This window comes from Triticum urartu, chromosome 7A, assembly GCF_056163025.1.
Source record: "Triticum urartu cultivar PI428250 chromosome 7A, HENAU_Tu73, whole genome shotgun sequence".
NCBI lineage: Eukaryota > Viridiplantae > Streptophyta > Magnoliopsida > Poales > Poaceae > Triticum > Triticum urartu.
The window spans coordinates 123,978,844-123,994,199 of NC_141879.1; positions in this window are offsets into that span (position 1 = coordinate 123,978,844).

Genomic DNA, 15,356 nt, shown 5'->3' on the forward strand with positions numbered 1-15,356 from the left:
TGCACAATTGACAAAATGGTTGGGTGTAAAATTTTTTGATCCACCTCTCGTGAAAAAGACAAATTTCCGTCGATTCATGTGGAAGCGGGTCAAATTTGAACTACAGCTGCCTCATAGTTTGCTATTTATCTTTTTCAAAAATCATTTCTAGGTACATAAGTATCTTTTTAATCAGAGAAACACCAACAAAATTCCAAGATTCAACCACTAGCTAGGAACGGTCATTCCCGCCGTTTTGACCGCATTTTGAAACGGGCATAAAAAATTCAAAAAAAATCAAAAAATTGGGAAACCTTCGCATTGTGTCATTATATGTGGCCAAGTTCCTAGGAAAAATAACAAACTTGTAATACGACAATTATTATAAAAAAGTGTTCTCAGAAACGAGCTATCACGTGTGGAGATCAATGGCTTTCAAGCCAAATGATCAATCTTATGGCCACATTCATGGCATAGTTTGTTCAAATGATCTCATATTGTGCACAAGAGTGCATATTGGAATGACAAACAATGTTGTCTAAGGAAGTTTTCATTTTCGTTGGACGAAAAAACCATTTTCCATTTTTCGAGTGCCCGAAAGGAGGTTTTTTTGTGAAGGAACTACCAAATAATTGTTGCAAAATTGGACCAAATCATTTTTATAAAATACCAGGCCATATTTAATGCACAATTGAGAAAATGGTTGGGTGTAATAATTTTTGATCCACCTCTCGTGAAAAAGACAAATTTCCGCCGATTCAGCTAGAAGCGGGTCAAATTTGAACTGCAGCTGCCTCATAGTTTGCTATTTATTTTTTCCAAAAATCATTTCTAGTTACATAAGGACCTATTTAATCATAAATACATGGTTTGGTGGTGATACGTCGAGGTTTGGGCGGTGGCCGAGGGCCCCAACTCTAGAGCGCGTAAACTCGCATGCCCGTCGCGTGGTCACCGCGTGACCGTAATGTTGCCATGTGTTCTGGGCGGCCTAGGCATGTCTAGTGGGTTAGGCACTCCCCAGGTTGGTGCTAGGAAGAAAATTACAACATAAGATTCTCACGAGGAGACCGATCGATGCTCAAACATAAATTAGCAGCCAAGTGTTTGATTAGCGGTACGGGAAATGCACATGGCCAATGGCGTGAGTTTTGGCTGAGGATGATCATCTACTAAGGAGAATGTCTTCACAAATTTTTAGCTGAAAAGGAGGATCCTAGGTTGTACTTGCTTTGCAAAGTACCACGCCGGACAAAAATATGAATGTTGAAGCTGGGCTCAAAATAATGAATGGAGTGAGCTGAAATTTTGTGGAGGATGGTTATTTGGGCATAGGAAAGCATTGTAGAAAATTGATACCATTTGGACATGCCAAAGAAGTACTTCCTTCACAATGCTCTTCTATGGACAGAAGCTTGGGAAAACTAGTGAGAGAGATTGGATGAATGAAATAATCTCAAAATTGGTGTAGGTAAGTTACTTAGGTATGGTCATGCGCTGGTAAATTTTCAGATCATTTGGGTAAGCCTAGCTAGTACTTACTTCACAAAGCTTCTCTCGAGGTAGAAACTTTGAAAATTTTTCGAGAAATATTTACTAGGAAAATTGAGCTGAATGTTATCATGTGGCAATGATTTGGGTATGGAAGAGTGCCCGAAAAGTTTGAGGGTAATAGGAGGGGTCTATATAACACTTGCTTTGCAACGTGCCAATTTGGCCATAAAATATAAATTGAACCTGGGCTCACATAGATGATTTGGCTGAGCTGCAATTTGAAGGAGGTTGATAATTTGGGCATATGAAGGAACTGTATAAATTTCATGTCATTTAGAGATATAAAAAAGGTACTTCCTTCACAATGCTTCTAGGTGGACAAAAACTTTGGAAATTTGCCGAGGAAGATTTGCTAGGCAAATGGAGCTGAATTTTGTCATGCGGTAATAATTTGGATAGGAAAGAGTGCCCAAACATTCCAAGGGCAATCAAGAATATATAAATAGCACTTCCTTCATAAAGTGTTGTTGTGAACAGAATAGGAAAATGAATATTGTTAAATTAGTTTTGAACTAGGCAAGGAAGGATTTTTACATATTTGATGAAGATATGCCCCAAAGAATTTATGAGATTTTTTTGGCAATTTTGGGAATGATAGAAATATAGGTTGCTTCACAACCTAGGGCAAAAACTGCCACATGGACATGACACATAGGCAAAACTGATGAGATGGCGCCTAGTCATCACAACCCACCACAATCTACAAGGCTATGACCATCTATATTGGTCATTAACAACTAGAAATAAGGTAGCGGACTAGCACTGTTTGCTTTGTGACTATTTCGTGTAAGGAAATTACGACCTTTCTAACCAAAATGGTCGCAATGGTTTAGGGTTTGGAGCCCCCTGAACAGCTTTTGACCAATTGGTCTAAAATGGTCATAAATTTATGACCAATTCTTTGAGGGTCACTGACAGAAGGTCATAAGTTGACATATTTCTTGTAGTGAAACTAAACTAGTGATAGAACAAGAAACTAAAAGACTCGATTGCAAGATCTAAAGATATACCTCCAAGCGCTAACCTCCCTGGCAACGGCGCCAGAAAAGAGCTTGATGTCTACTACACAACCTTCTTCTTGTAGACGTTGTTGGGCCTCCAAGTGCAGAGGTTTGTAGGACAGTAGCAAATTTCCCTCAAGTGGATGACCTAATGTTTATCATTCCATAGGAGGCGTAGGATGAAGATGGTCTCTCTCAAGCAACCCTGCAACCAAATAACAAAGAGTCTCTTGTGTCCCCAACACACCCAATACAATTGTAAATTGTATAGGTGCACTAGTTCAGGAAGAGATGGTAATACAAGTGGTATATGGATAGTAGATAATAGTATTTGTAATATGAAAATATAAAAACATCAAGGTAACTAATGGTAAAAGTGAGCGTAAACGGTATTGCAATGCGTTGAAACAAGGCCTAGGGTTCATACCTTCACTAGTGCAAGTTCCATCAACAATACTAACATAATTGGATCACATAACTATCCCTCAACATGCAGCAAAGAGTCACTCCAATGTCACTAATAGCAGAGAACAAACGAAGAGATTATGGTTGGGTACGAAACCACCTCAAAGTTATTCTTTGCAATCAATCCGTTGGGCTATTCCTATAAGTGTCACAAACAGCCCTAGAATTCGTACTACAATAACACCTTAAGACACAAATCAACCAAAACCCTAATGTCACCTAGATACTCCAATGTCACCTCAAGTATCCGTGGGTATGATTATATGATATGCATCACACAATCTCAGATTCATCTATTCAACCAACACATAGAACCTCAAGGAGTGCCCCAAAGTTTCTACTGGAGAATCACGACGAAAACGTGTGCCAACCCCTATGCATAGGTTCATGGGCGGAACCCGCAAGTTGATCACCAAAACATACATCAAGTGAATCACGTGGTATCCCATTGTCACCACAGATACACACGGCAAGGCATACATCAAGTGTTCTCAAATCTTTAAAGACTCAATCCGATAAGATAACTCCAAAGGGGAAACTCAATTCATTACAAGAGAGTAGAGGGGGGAAGAAAACATCATAGGATCCAAATATAATAGCAAAGCTCGCGATACATCAAGATTGTATCACCTTAAGAACACGAGAGAGAGAACAAACACATAGCTACTAGTACATACCCACAGCCCCGAGGGAGAAGTACTCCCTGCTCGTCATGGAGAGCACCGGGATGATGAAGATGGCCAACGGAGGGGGATTCCCCCTCCGGCAGTGTGCCGGAACGGGTCTAGATTAGCTTTCGGTGGCTACGGAGGCTTCTGGCGGCGGAACTCCCGATCTATTGTGTCTCTGATGTTTTTAGGGTATATGGAGATATATAGGCGGAAGAAGTACGCCAGGGGGGCCATGAGGGGCCCACAAGGGTGGAGGGCGTGCCCTAGGGGGTGGGCACGCCCCCTACCTCGTGGCCTCCTCGAAGCTTCCCTTACGTGCACTTCAAGTCTTCTGGGCTTCTTTCCTTCCAAAAATGACTTCCGTGAAGTTTTAGGTCAATTGGACTCTATTTGATTTTCCTTTTCTTTGAAACCCTAAAACAAGGAAAAAAACAGAAACTAGCACTGGGCTCTGGGTTAATAGGTTAGTCCCAAAAAAATGATATAAAAGTGTATAATAAAGCCCATATACATCCAAAATAGTAGATAATATAGCATGGAGCAATCAAAAATTATAGATACGTTGGAGACGTATCAAGGTCCTCCCCCGACCAACAAGTGGTGCAAGGGACGACGAACATTTTACGTGAAGGTGATATTCCGTGGCCCAAGGTCCGGGGGAAAACAATGAAGGCCCCGAACACTCAGGAATGCATCCAGATACAAATAAACAAATCCCTTTGAAGGGTGACCGTACTCCTACGACTGCCTACGGAGACCCAGAGGTGCCGGATATCTTGACAAACATGCTGCGGCAGGCGCCCGTTTCAGAGGAACATCGTACCTTGATGGGTACGGTGGTTGAAAAGGTCCTATCCGCGAAGAGCGGATTGAATGCGGCCTTTGCGAGCCTACTGAGAGGCTTCGAGGTTTGTAATGTAATATGTGTGATTGTGTTTTATTCAGAAAATACACCTGTGTATAGACAGTAGCCCCTAAGACTCAGGTTGGCTTCCCATGGGAGGCGAACGGAGGATCAAGAAGAAATTTTGGAGGACTAATCTGATTAACTTTGAACACAGACTGCTTCCCCCTGGCTACTTCCCAGACTGCGGATATTGCCGAACTGCAACAGAAGCTTGATGTGGCCGGGAATGACATTACATTGATCAATATGCGTCTTCACGAGTCACAAGGTATGTATTCGGAGCAGTCTCTGTACATACATTTTTGTGATATAAGCATGATGCTGAAAGCTGTACCTGGCTGCAGATGGCCCTACCGCCGTTGAAATTCTGCGGGTGGAGCTAGCCCGGGCCAAGGAGCAGGCCCGGTGTAGTAATGTGGCTGCCGAGAAGGCATCGGCTGAGTTAGAAGCCGAACGGGCTGCTCGGCATCAAGATGAGGAGAAGATATCCATGATGGCACTCGAGCTGAAAAGTGCTGCCAGCCGCTGTGAGCTCCTTGAGAAGGAGAAGGAAGCCAAGACAACTGAAATTGAAAAGGCCGTACGAGAAGCAAGAGAAGCGCGGTCTGAATCCAGAGCGGCCCGTGAGGAGATCCAGCAAGCTAGGGAGATTGTGGCTGGAAAGCCATTTTTGCTACAGGCTAAGTTCGGCGATCCGAACTATGCTCAGCTTAACCAATTGTGGAGTTCTCCGGACGAGTTTTTAGACTTGCCGAAGAGTTCTTCTGATGTGGCTTAGTATTATCCGGCGCGGGAGGGGTACGCAATGGAGAAGCTTTTCTGGTCACAATTCGGCGCCTCGAAGCGCCCCCTGTTGCTGAATGAGCAGATGTCCCAGTGGGCCGAGCTTCATAGGATATCCGATGCTGCTATGAAGAACGTCATAATCCGGTTATGGCCAACTGAGCCTGTTCCGAACAGTTACTTTGGCTTGGTGCAGCGGCTTGTTGACGCAGTGCCGCATATCTACACTGTGAAGTGACCGGTGTGCATCGAGGGTGCACGGATGGTGTTCGCCTGAGTCAAGACATTCTGGGGAAATATGAAGGGCATCAACGTTGCGGTGAAGAGTCCTTCCCAAGGGCAAGGACCGCCACGAACCGGAGCATTATTTTGAAGACGTCCTAGTAGGCGCCCGCTTGATAGAGGGTCAATGCTCGAAAGACATAATGTTCGAGTGAGGTGTATAAGAATTGTGCGAGACAATTTTATAGTGAATCTATTTGTATATTTTCCTCAAAAGCTTGTGTTCCTCCTGTGAGGCCGTTTTAATATAATCGGAAAGATTTCCAGTCATCGGCTTCAACCCCCTTGTAGGAAGTACAGGGGTGTTTGAAAAAGCATCTGATCACTCTTGACACATCGTCTTGGTCCATGAAGGAGGTGTCAATGCGGCGAACCAGGAAACCAAACTATAGGGCGTTAACAGTTTCACTTAGCCATAGGAGTTTTATGGTGGGTCTATGACACAGCCCCTAGTATGTATGCGGCTTATTCATATGATGCGTGTACATAATTGACCAGAAAAGAGGTCCTTCGTGTGAAACGGCGGAATCTCTAGAGACTCCGATAAGTTATCGAGTGGTTGACCAGCTCTCGCCGCATCATGAGAGTCAGTTTTCGGCTTTCTCTACTGAGGTGCGTCACTAGTTGAACCGGTAGCACAATCGCAGTAGTTCTCCCTTTACTACCCTAGCCGATAGAGCAGAACGTAGGATAGCAAGCACAGGAGCTGGGCAACCCAACTATTGACCCAAGACATGATTCGGAGCTGATGCATATAAGGCCAAACTCGTGACGCCGAAGTACGCTGTAAAAGCTATTCGGACTTTGTTGGCAACTCATTTGTTCCTGTACCGAGCCCCTAGCAAGTTAAGCTGGGGTACATTTGTGAAGCAACCATGGGACGTGTATTCATTTGCGGAAAGACGCGGGTAATTAATTCGAATAGTGTGAACTGGGACCTGAGTGATATGCCAATGATTAATTGATATATATATATATATATATATATATATAATATATAGGACAACACTATTCTAATCCCAGGATTAGAATAGTTATTTGGATCACAATGAGCCCTATATAGGGCCCAATGGACATGTTCCCAAACTTCCCGAACCGGCAGCGACCAGAGAAAAGGAAAAAATCCCACCCATCAGCTTCCCCGATGCAACATCCCGCACCTCCCACACCCTACCGGCACCACCGCCGCCGCCCGGCCCCCAACCGGCGCCGCCGCCCGGCCCCCAACCGGCACCGCCGCCATCGCCCGGCCCCCAACAGGCACCGCCGCCACCGCCCGGCCCCCAACCGGCACCGCCACCGCCGCTCGGCCCCCAGCCGGCACTACAGCCACCGCCCCGCCCCGCCCTCAACCTATGCCGCCTCCGCCCCAACAACCGCGGCCTCCCTGGTGTCGGTGCACCTATCGCCGCCGGTCACCCCAGCCCCGTCGCTGCCCCCCAACCCTGACGCGCCTCTTGCCGCCAGCCACCCCAACCCCCATGTCTCCCACCGGCCCACCTTATAGGCCGCCGCCCTCCTACAACTACCTGGTGCTCCCAACCCACCAACCCACCCCGCCGGCGCCGGTGGTGCACGCCGCTCCCTACCAGGGTCTCACACCTCCGTCGCTCCCTCCAGGATCCAACCATGGCGGCCGCCTCTCCCCTACTTCAAGCATGGTGGCCTCCTCCCCCGTCTTCAGCCACACCGGCGGCCCTCCCTCCATGCGCGCCGGCAACCACTACCGTCGCCTTGATCCGGCCAACCACGGCGGCCCACCGTCTCGCCTTCATATGCGGGGGCCAGCGCCCATGGTCCTTTAATGGATCCATGAAACCACAACTATCCACTATGCACTGCCAAAAAGGACCCGCACTCAAATCCCTCCTCCGTAGTGGTGTTCGTACTGCAGCATATAGTACCGTTGACCTTCGGCCGGCAGCCGTTTTGACCTTCCTGAGGTAGGTTCCCTCTGGTGCTGCTGTTCACGCCCCCTCCTCCATCGTCGAGGTTCAGCGTCCCGGTGGACGGTGAACTTGTTGTAGATGGTCTCCATGGCAACGTATAGAATGAAGAAGAAAACAGGCAAAAACTGCTAGTGTTCCTGCTTCCGTCGTCTTCATTTTCCTGACCAGAAAAACATCATTCTCCCCTCTCCTTTAGAAATGTTGAGATGAACTTGACAAAAAAAACTACTAGTGTTGCTGCAAATTAACCCCTCAAAGAGACGAGCAAAACCTGCAGAAGTCCAAAATGTGCAGCAGCTTCAGTTCATTATGAAAAGAAGGAGCAAAAAATGTCGGCGTACTGGATCGTTGATTCACTTGGTGCAGAAAAATATTTTTTTTGAGAAATTAAACTTCATTATTATGGTGCAGTTTACATGTTGAAGTTTGTGTGTGTTTACTTTGCTTGTTCCGTGTTACCTGCCAATGCCTTGTGTTCCTAGAAGTTCAAATCAAAAAATGAGGGTTCGATGTTTATTAGAAAACTAGGCCTTTTTCATATGAATGAATATCACCAACATGTCCAAATTACAAAAAACGAAGAATTTCAAATTAAAAAACTAAAGTAGTTCAACGTATATGAAAAACTCATATTTTCCTCATTACTAAATAACAAAACCAAGAAGTTCAGTGTTTAAAAATGGACCAGTTCAATATCTATTGCAAAAATCAAAATTTGCGTGTTACTAATGAATAAATCAAGAAGTTCAATTCAAAATAACGAAGAAGTTTGATATTTATTAAAAAATCAATTTTTCTGCTAAAAATACACAAAGAGGTTCAAAAAATTGAAAAAGTGGAGCGGTTTGATGTCTATAAAAAAATTAAGATTTTTCGGTTGCTCAAGGGTAGCGTCTTTTTTTGCATTTTTTAAAATAAAATTTGGAGCAATTCAATTTAAAAAATAAAATAAAATTATTTCATATTAAAAACGGAATAGTTCGAAGTATACAATAAACTTGAATTCTTCTTATTTTGATGCAAAATTAACGTATGCAGTTCAATTTTGAAAAGGTTGTATGATCTTTACTTAAAAATCATTGTTCCCTTTTACAAGAATACATCTAAGAAGTTCAAATAAAAAACAGAGAAGTTCAGAGATTATAATAACCTAGGATTTATATGCTCAATTTTGATGAGTGCTTTAGGAGTTAGGGCAAAAAAAGCAGAGAGCCGTTCAATTAGATAATAACCAAAAGTTCATGTACTACATGATGTGTGTTTCATATGAGAAAATGTTGAATAAAAATGCAAAGTCCAAAAATTTTGTTGCTAGAAGTTCAAGTCCTCGACCGAAGAAACTTGAAAAATTCTTGTAAGAGAGGTTGAACAAAAATACGGGACAGAAGTTCAAGGTGAAAACAGCGGGAAGTTCAAGTATTACATGGAATGCGTTTCACATAAGAATATAAGAATAGAAAACTAAAAGATTCAAAGGTTTGTTGCAAGAAGTTCAAGTGCTCTATCCGGGGAAGTTTAAAAATTCTTGCGAGAGAGGTTCTGCTTGTATTTCCATGTTCGAAAACACAAAAAAGAATTATTTTTTTGTATTTTAGAAAAATTCTCTCAATCCACAAAGAAGTTTAATTATTGTTCGGGAGCAATTTGATTTCAAAAAGAAAATAAAAATATTCAAATTATAAAAATTCAAATTATTTCCATGTTTGATTTTTTCCATATAAAAATCGAATACAATTATTTACTCAAAATATAAAAAGGTGAAGTTCAAATTGAAATAACACAGAAGTTCGGACTTGATTAAAACCTAGGATTTACGTGTTCAAAAAAATAAAAAAAACACAGTGCCATTTTTTGCACTTTTAAAAACAACTCATAAACGAAATATGGTTGCTAGAAGTTTCAAGTGCTGGGCGAGGAAAAGTTCAAAAAATTCTTGTGAGAGAGGTTCACCGTGTATTTAGATGTCCAAAATACATAAAAATATGTTGTTTTTTATGTTTTAAAATAATTCTCTCAAACCAGAGAGCAGTTCAAAGTGATAATAACCAGAAGTTCACGTACTACATGATGTGCATTTCATATAAGAAAACTACAATAAAGTGAAACAGAGTGGAGTTCAAATAGACATGCCCCAGAAGTTCAACTACTTCACGCAGTGCAAAAAACAACATGTCAAAAACAGAGTGAGGGTCAAAGAAACATGCCCGAGACGTTCAACTACTTCACATAGTGCGTTTCCATTCGCAATGAAAGCATAAATCATGATCTCGTCATTTTCTAATTTACTTCAAAACAACATGAATATCATTTGTGTAAATTCAAGTCCTCGGTCGGAGAACTTCAACGTGAAAACAGCACGAAGTTCGACTACTATAGTGAATGAATTTGAGATGAAAAACTTTTAAAATTGTCGTGAGTATGAAAAAACGATCAACACGGGAAAGTTGCGTGTTTACAGCAGCTTTCCATCGGTATATCACTTGCTCAATTCCGGTGAGTGGATGGAGAGCTATGAGCAGTGGATGGAGAGCTACGGGCAAAAAAAGCACATGAAAAATAGAGTGAAGTTCAAGTAGACATGCCGAGAAGTTTAGGTTCTTCACGCGGTGCATTTTCGAAGAATCTGTTTCGCGATAAAGGCAGAACGAACGATCTCGCCATTTTAGAAATTACTTGAAAATGGCAAGGAATCACAGAAACCATCAACATGAAAAGTTTCGAATTTTCCGTAGCTTTTCAGCGGTATATTATTTGCCCCATTCCGATAAAGTTTGTAGAAATTACGACAAAAATACGTTTTTAGCCATTTTCAAAACTGACATAACACCGTAATGAATTAGGAGAAATAATATATACAAAAACGTTTTGCATTTCTTCAAGCTTTCCAACGCCATATCATTTGCTGCATTTGGACGTACGGTTAAAAAATTAGCTCGAAAATACGAACTCGGTGGAACTTGTACCGTTTTCTAAATTACTTTTAAACCATTCAAAATTAGAAAAAACTTTTAACATGATAAAGTAGCGCATTTTCATAAGCTTTCCAATGCCATATTAGTTGCCTCGATTGGATTAGCCATTTAGAAATGGCATCGAAAATACAAACTCGGGTGTTCCATTTATAAAATTCTATGATTTTCCAAATTACTCTTTAACCGTAGGGAATAAGAGAAAACTTTCAACATGTGGAAGGAGCGGTTTTTCAGCAGCTTTCCAACGCCATATTATTTGCCTCATTCTGATAAACGGTTTAAAAATGCGATCGAAAATACGATTCACGTTTTTTGTATGAAGAAAAAACGGTTTTCAAAACTGCTCTTAAACCACTTACATTTTGCCAAAAATTTAACTTGGGTCATGATACTAACGTTCATAGCTTTCCAACGGTATATCGCAAGCCCCATTTGGACATGTTTTAGCTGAAGTTCAACCTTGTACTCGGGGAAGGTCAGGCGCGTTACTTGGGAAGTTCATGTTGTGATCATAATATTATTCTGATCCCGTGATCAGAATAGTGTTTATGTATGTATGTATGTGTGTATGTATACATATATATATCTATTATAATAACACCCCTTAAGACCTTATTCTGATAACAGTAGCTCTTATTCTGATAACACCATCGAGCTGACCCGTATAGAAACTAACCCCGCAGAACAACCGAACCGAACTGCACCGGACACAAAAAACCCCCACACCCCACCTTATCCTCCCACTCTCCCCACGACCCCAGCCAGCCACCTCTCTCCCCGCGCCAGCACACCTCCCTCCCCACCTTCTTCGATGCGGCGCGCCCCTGCCCTCCCCACCTTCTCCGGCGACGCCGCCCACCACCACCTCCCTCCCCGCGCCGCGCCCCACCTCCCTGCCCACCTTCTATGGCACGGCGCGCCCCTACCGCCTTCCTCCCCCGTCCCCATCCCGGAACCCTCCTCTCACGCCGCCTCTGGATGCGAGCCACCGCCACCAATGGCCAGCGCCCCCGTCGGCAATAGGGCCAGCCCTACCGCCGCCAAACCCCATGGCCTCGCCGCCCTCACCCCCAGGGTCGGCCACGCCCCTGCCAAGCAACCACCGGATCTAGGGGATCTGGTTCCACCTCCCTCGTCCGCCCCCTGCCCCCTGGGTAGCTACCCCTGATGAGTAGGACAACGGCCGACGTCGGCGGCCCCAACCCGGCCCCACCCCGACCGTGAATACGACCCCGCCCCGCGACGCCGACCTCGACGGCCCCGGCCTCCCGCGCGGCCCCGCGACGGCCGGCCTCCAAGGCCCCGGCCCCTGCGCCGCCCGGCCCCGGCCCTGACTGCTGACGTCCGCCGCCTTCCCTGATCCCTTCCGAAAAGTTCCGCTGCCTCCCCTCCCCTCCGACGAGCTCTCCTGCGTCCCCTCCCCTCATGTGAGCTGCGTGGTATGTTATTTGAGAAAAGGCCAAACCTCAATTCGTTTGGTTGTTGCTACAGTTCACCTTTTTGATTTTTGATAGGGAAAATTAAGCACACAGCAGTTTACTATTCGTGTACTTGATTCAGTTTTCCATTTTTTTGCAGGAGAGGAAAACATCAAAAATGAGAAAAAAGTGTGTTGCGCTCCTAATGCAATTTGACAACTCACAAGAGCAGTACACAACGCCAGCATCATGTTTGAGGAAAGTTCTTTTTTGTTGCAGATTATGGATGAGCATCTGCCGTGCGGTTTCAGTGCGGATGAGGTTCCGGAGCGGTCCACTGATTTTTTGCTTGCAGTGTAGTGTGGTGAAATTATACTCGTCCTCCCCCTTCATCCTCACCACTTTATACTTAGTCATGCAGTGCACTCCTAAAAGTGGTGCAGTACTCGCAAAATTGTCATTAGTTTTATACTTAGTCATGCAGTGAACTAGCAAAAAGTGGTTCTGTACTCACAAAATTAGTTTGTTTCTCCACACCGACGACAATGGTGCAGCGCTTTAGTCCAAAACAGTGGGAGCACACAACCAATGTTTACTCTAGAAAGCAGTACACTTAGGTACTGTGAGCAGTTGTGCAAAACAAAAAGGAATCGATTATATTTGTATTTTGGTTTTGAGACCTGTTGAGTAAGCTCCGGCAACCTATTTGTCAATAATGTTAAAAGATAGATGCAGTTTGATGTAAACCCTCATGTGGTTTACTTTGTGAAGAAAAACGGGATAATAAAAACTCCTGAGAAGTTCACATTCCCTTCTAAAAACGCAATATATTTTAAACTAAAAATATTAAAATCTAATTATTTTTTGAACCAAAAATTCTAAAAAAGAACCAATGTAGTTAGCTTGCCCCTACCATGGAGTTCACTTGCTCATTTCATGTAGTTTTGAGTTCAGCATGCAGTTTGGGCCATGTGGACATGCAGTGCAGAATGGTATTTCTCCCGTGTTTGAAGATTTTATGCATAAAAGCTATATGGACTCGTTTGAAAATTGTTTACAAAGGAAGTTCATTTCGAATTGTGCCGCGGCTCATTTCCCTCGACCATGCGGTTCGCTTCTTCGCACGTGTACAACTCGCCAATGTGGAAACCCAAAACTCCAAACAGAAAAAAGAAAGAAGGAAATGAAGTGCAAAGATGTGTTAAATGAAAAATGGTAGAGAAACGACAAAAAAAGTAATGTCGTTCACTTGACCATTCGATGCAGTGCGGTTTTCTAAACTGAAGCACTGCGGTCGGGTGTCTGATGTTGTTCATCTTGTAAGTGACCATTTGATGCAGTGCGGTTTTCTAACTGAAGCAGTGCGGTCGGGTGTCTGATGTTGTTCATCTTGTAAGTGCGAAAGAAAAAATGTTACCGAAACGACAAATAAAGTAATGCGGTTTACTTCTCCATACTTTTGGGGTTCACTAACGCCCGATGTGAAGTCCCGTCCACTTCCTCACATGAGAAAATTTACGTGTAAAATAAAAGAAATCAAGTAGTTCACTTGCCCATCTGACGGCGTGCGGTTCCCTCTTTGAAGCAGTGCGTTCTTCTGTCCGATTCAGTACACAAGTCGATTTGGGTGTCGTCAAAAACAGAGTTTCCGCATTTCGATATAACTGAAACTGCTCTTAAACCGTAAGGAATTAGAGAGTGTGTTCTACATGAAAAAGCTGTGTCTCGTCGATATCTTTCCAACGGTGCAGAATTTGGATCATTCCGACCAGCGGTTTGTAAAAATTTCGCGAAAAACGGCCGCTATCACATGTCGTCTGCCACACAATTTTCAAAATTAACTTAAAACCGTAAGGAATCTTAAAAACATTTCAACATATGAAAGTCGCGCCTTGTCCGTAGCTTTCCAATGGCGTATCACACGCCACGTTTCGAAAAACAATTCAAAAACTGAATTGAAAATAGTACCAAAAATTACAAAAATTTCAAAAAACAGAATTCTGCGATTTAGTAAATTTGAAACTGCTCTTAAACCATAACGAAATAGAGAAAGCAATAGTTATGAAAAAGATGCGCCTCCACGATATCTATCCAACGGTGTATCATTTGCTTCATGCCAACGAGCGGTTTAGAAAAAAACACGAAAAAACGCTCGCTGCCACTCGTCATGGGTCACACTATTTTCAAAACTGCTCTTAAACCGCAGGGAATCTCGGAAATGTTCAATATGGCGAAGTTGCGCCTAATTCGTAGCTTTCCAACGGTATATTACACGCCTCGTTCCGATAAACGGTTAAAAAATTAGAGCGAAAACAGTACCAAAGAAAGTGCAGTGCCCTCGCGTTAATCATGCAGTGCGGAAGTGTTATCAGAATAACTATTCTGATAATATTATCAAAATAGACGGACTGTGTATGTGTGTGTGTATATATATATATATATATATATATGCCACGACCTCGGTCATTTGATATGCCCTGGGTCGAAGGCAGAGGAAAAAAGTATGTTACGGGCTCTAAAAAAAGGAGAGTGCGGTCTACAAAAGTTTATTTTGGACCTCCTGCCGCACGTCTGCGCCGCCTGTCCTCAGCGAGGGCAATCCTTGGAGGAAGTAGCCCCGTAGGCGAGTGTATAGATCTGAACTCCGATGGAGTCGGTCTTAGGTGTTTCTCCTTTCCGCAACCTGCTTTTAAGAAGTATTGAAGAATGCAAAAAGAAGGAAACTATATAAAAAATGTTCCTAGAATGTTTGCAGACTTGTCTGTATTGTGCTTCCACCGATGCCCATGGTATCTTAATTGCGTAGTTATATATGCGCGGTATAGCTTCATCATGTATATGAGATGGGTGGTTGATAACCCACAAGTATAGGGGATCGCAACAGTTTTCGATAAGTAAGAGTGTCGAACCCAATGAGGAGCTAAAGGTAGAATGAATATTCCCTCAAGTTGTATCGACCACCGATACAACTCTACACACGCTTAACGTTCGCTTTACCTAGAACAAGTATGAAACTAGAAGTACTTTGTAGGTGTTGTTGGATAGGTTTGCAAGATAATAAAGAGTTGCGAAATTGGTGGAAATGTGGTGGTAGGAGTTGCGAAATTGTCCCTTAAGCAATTGACTACTTTACTAGACTGATAGCAAGTATTATGTGGGAGAGGCCACTGCTAGCATGTCATCCCTGACTTGGAATTCTATTCACTTATGATTGGAACTATTAGCAAGCATCCGCAACTACTAACGTTCATTAAGGTAAAACCCAACCATAGCATTAAGATATATTGCCCCCCCTTCAATCCCGTATGCATCAATTTCTATTCTAGGTTGAAGCTTTTGTCACTCTTGCCCTCCAATACATAGTCCTATCAACAT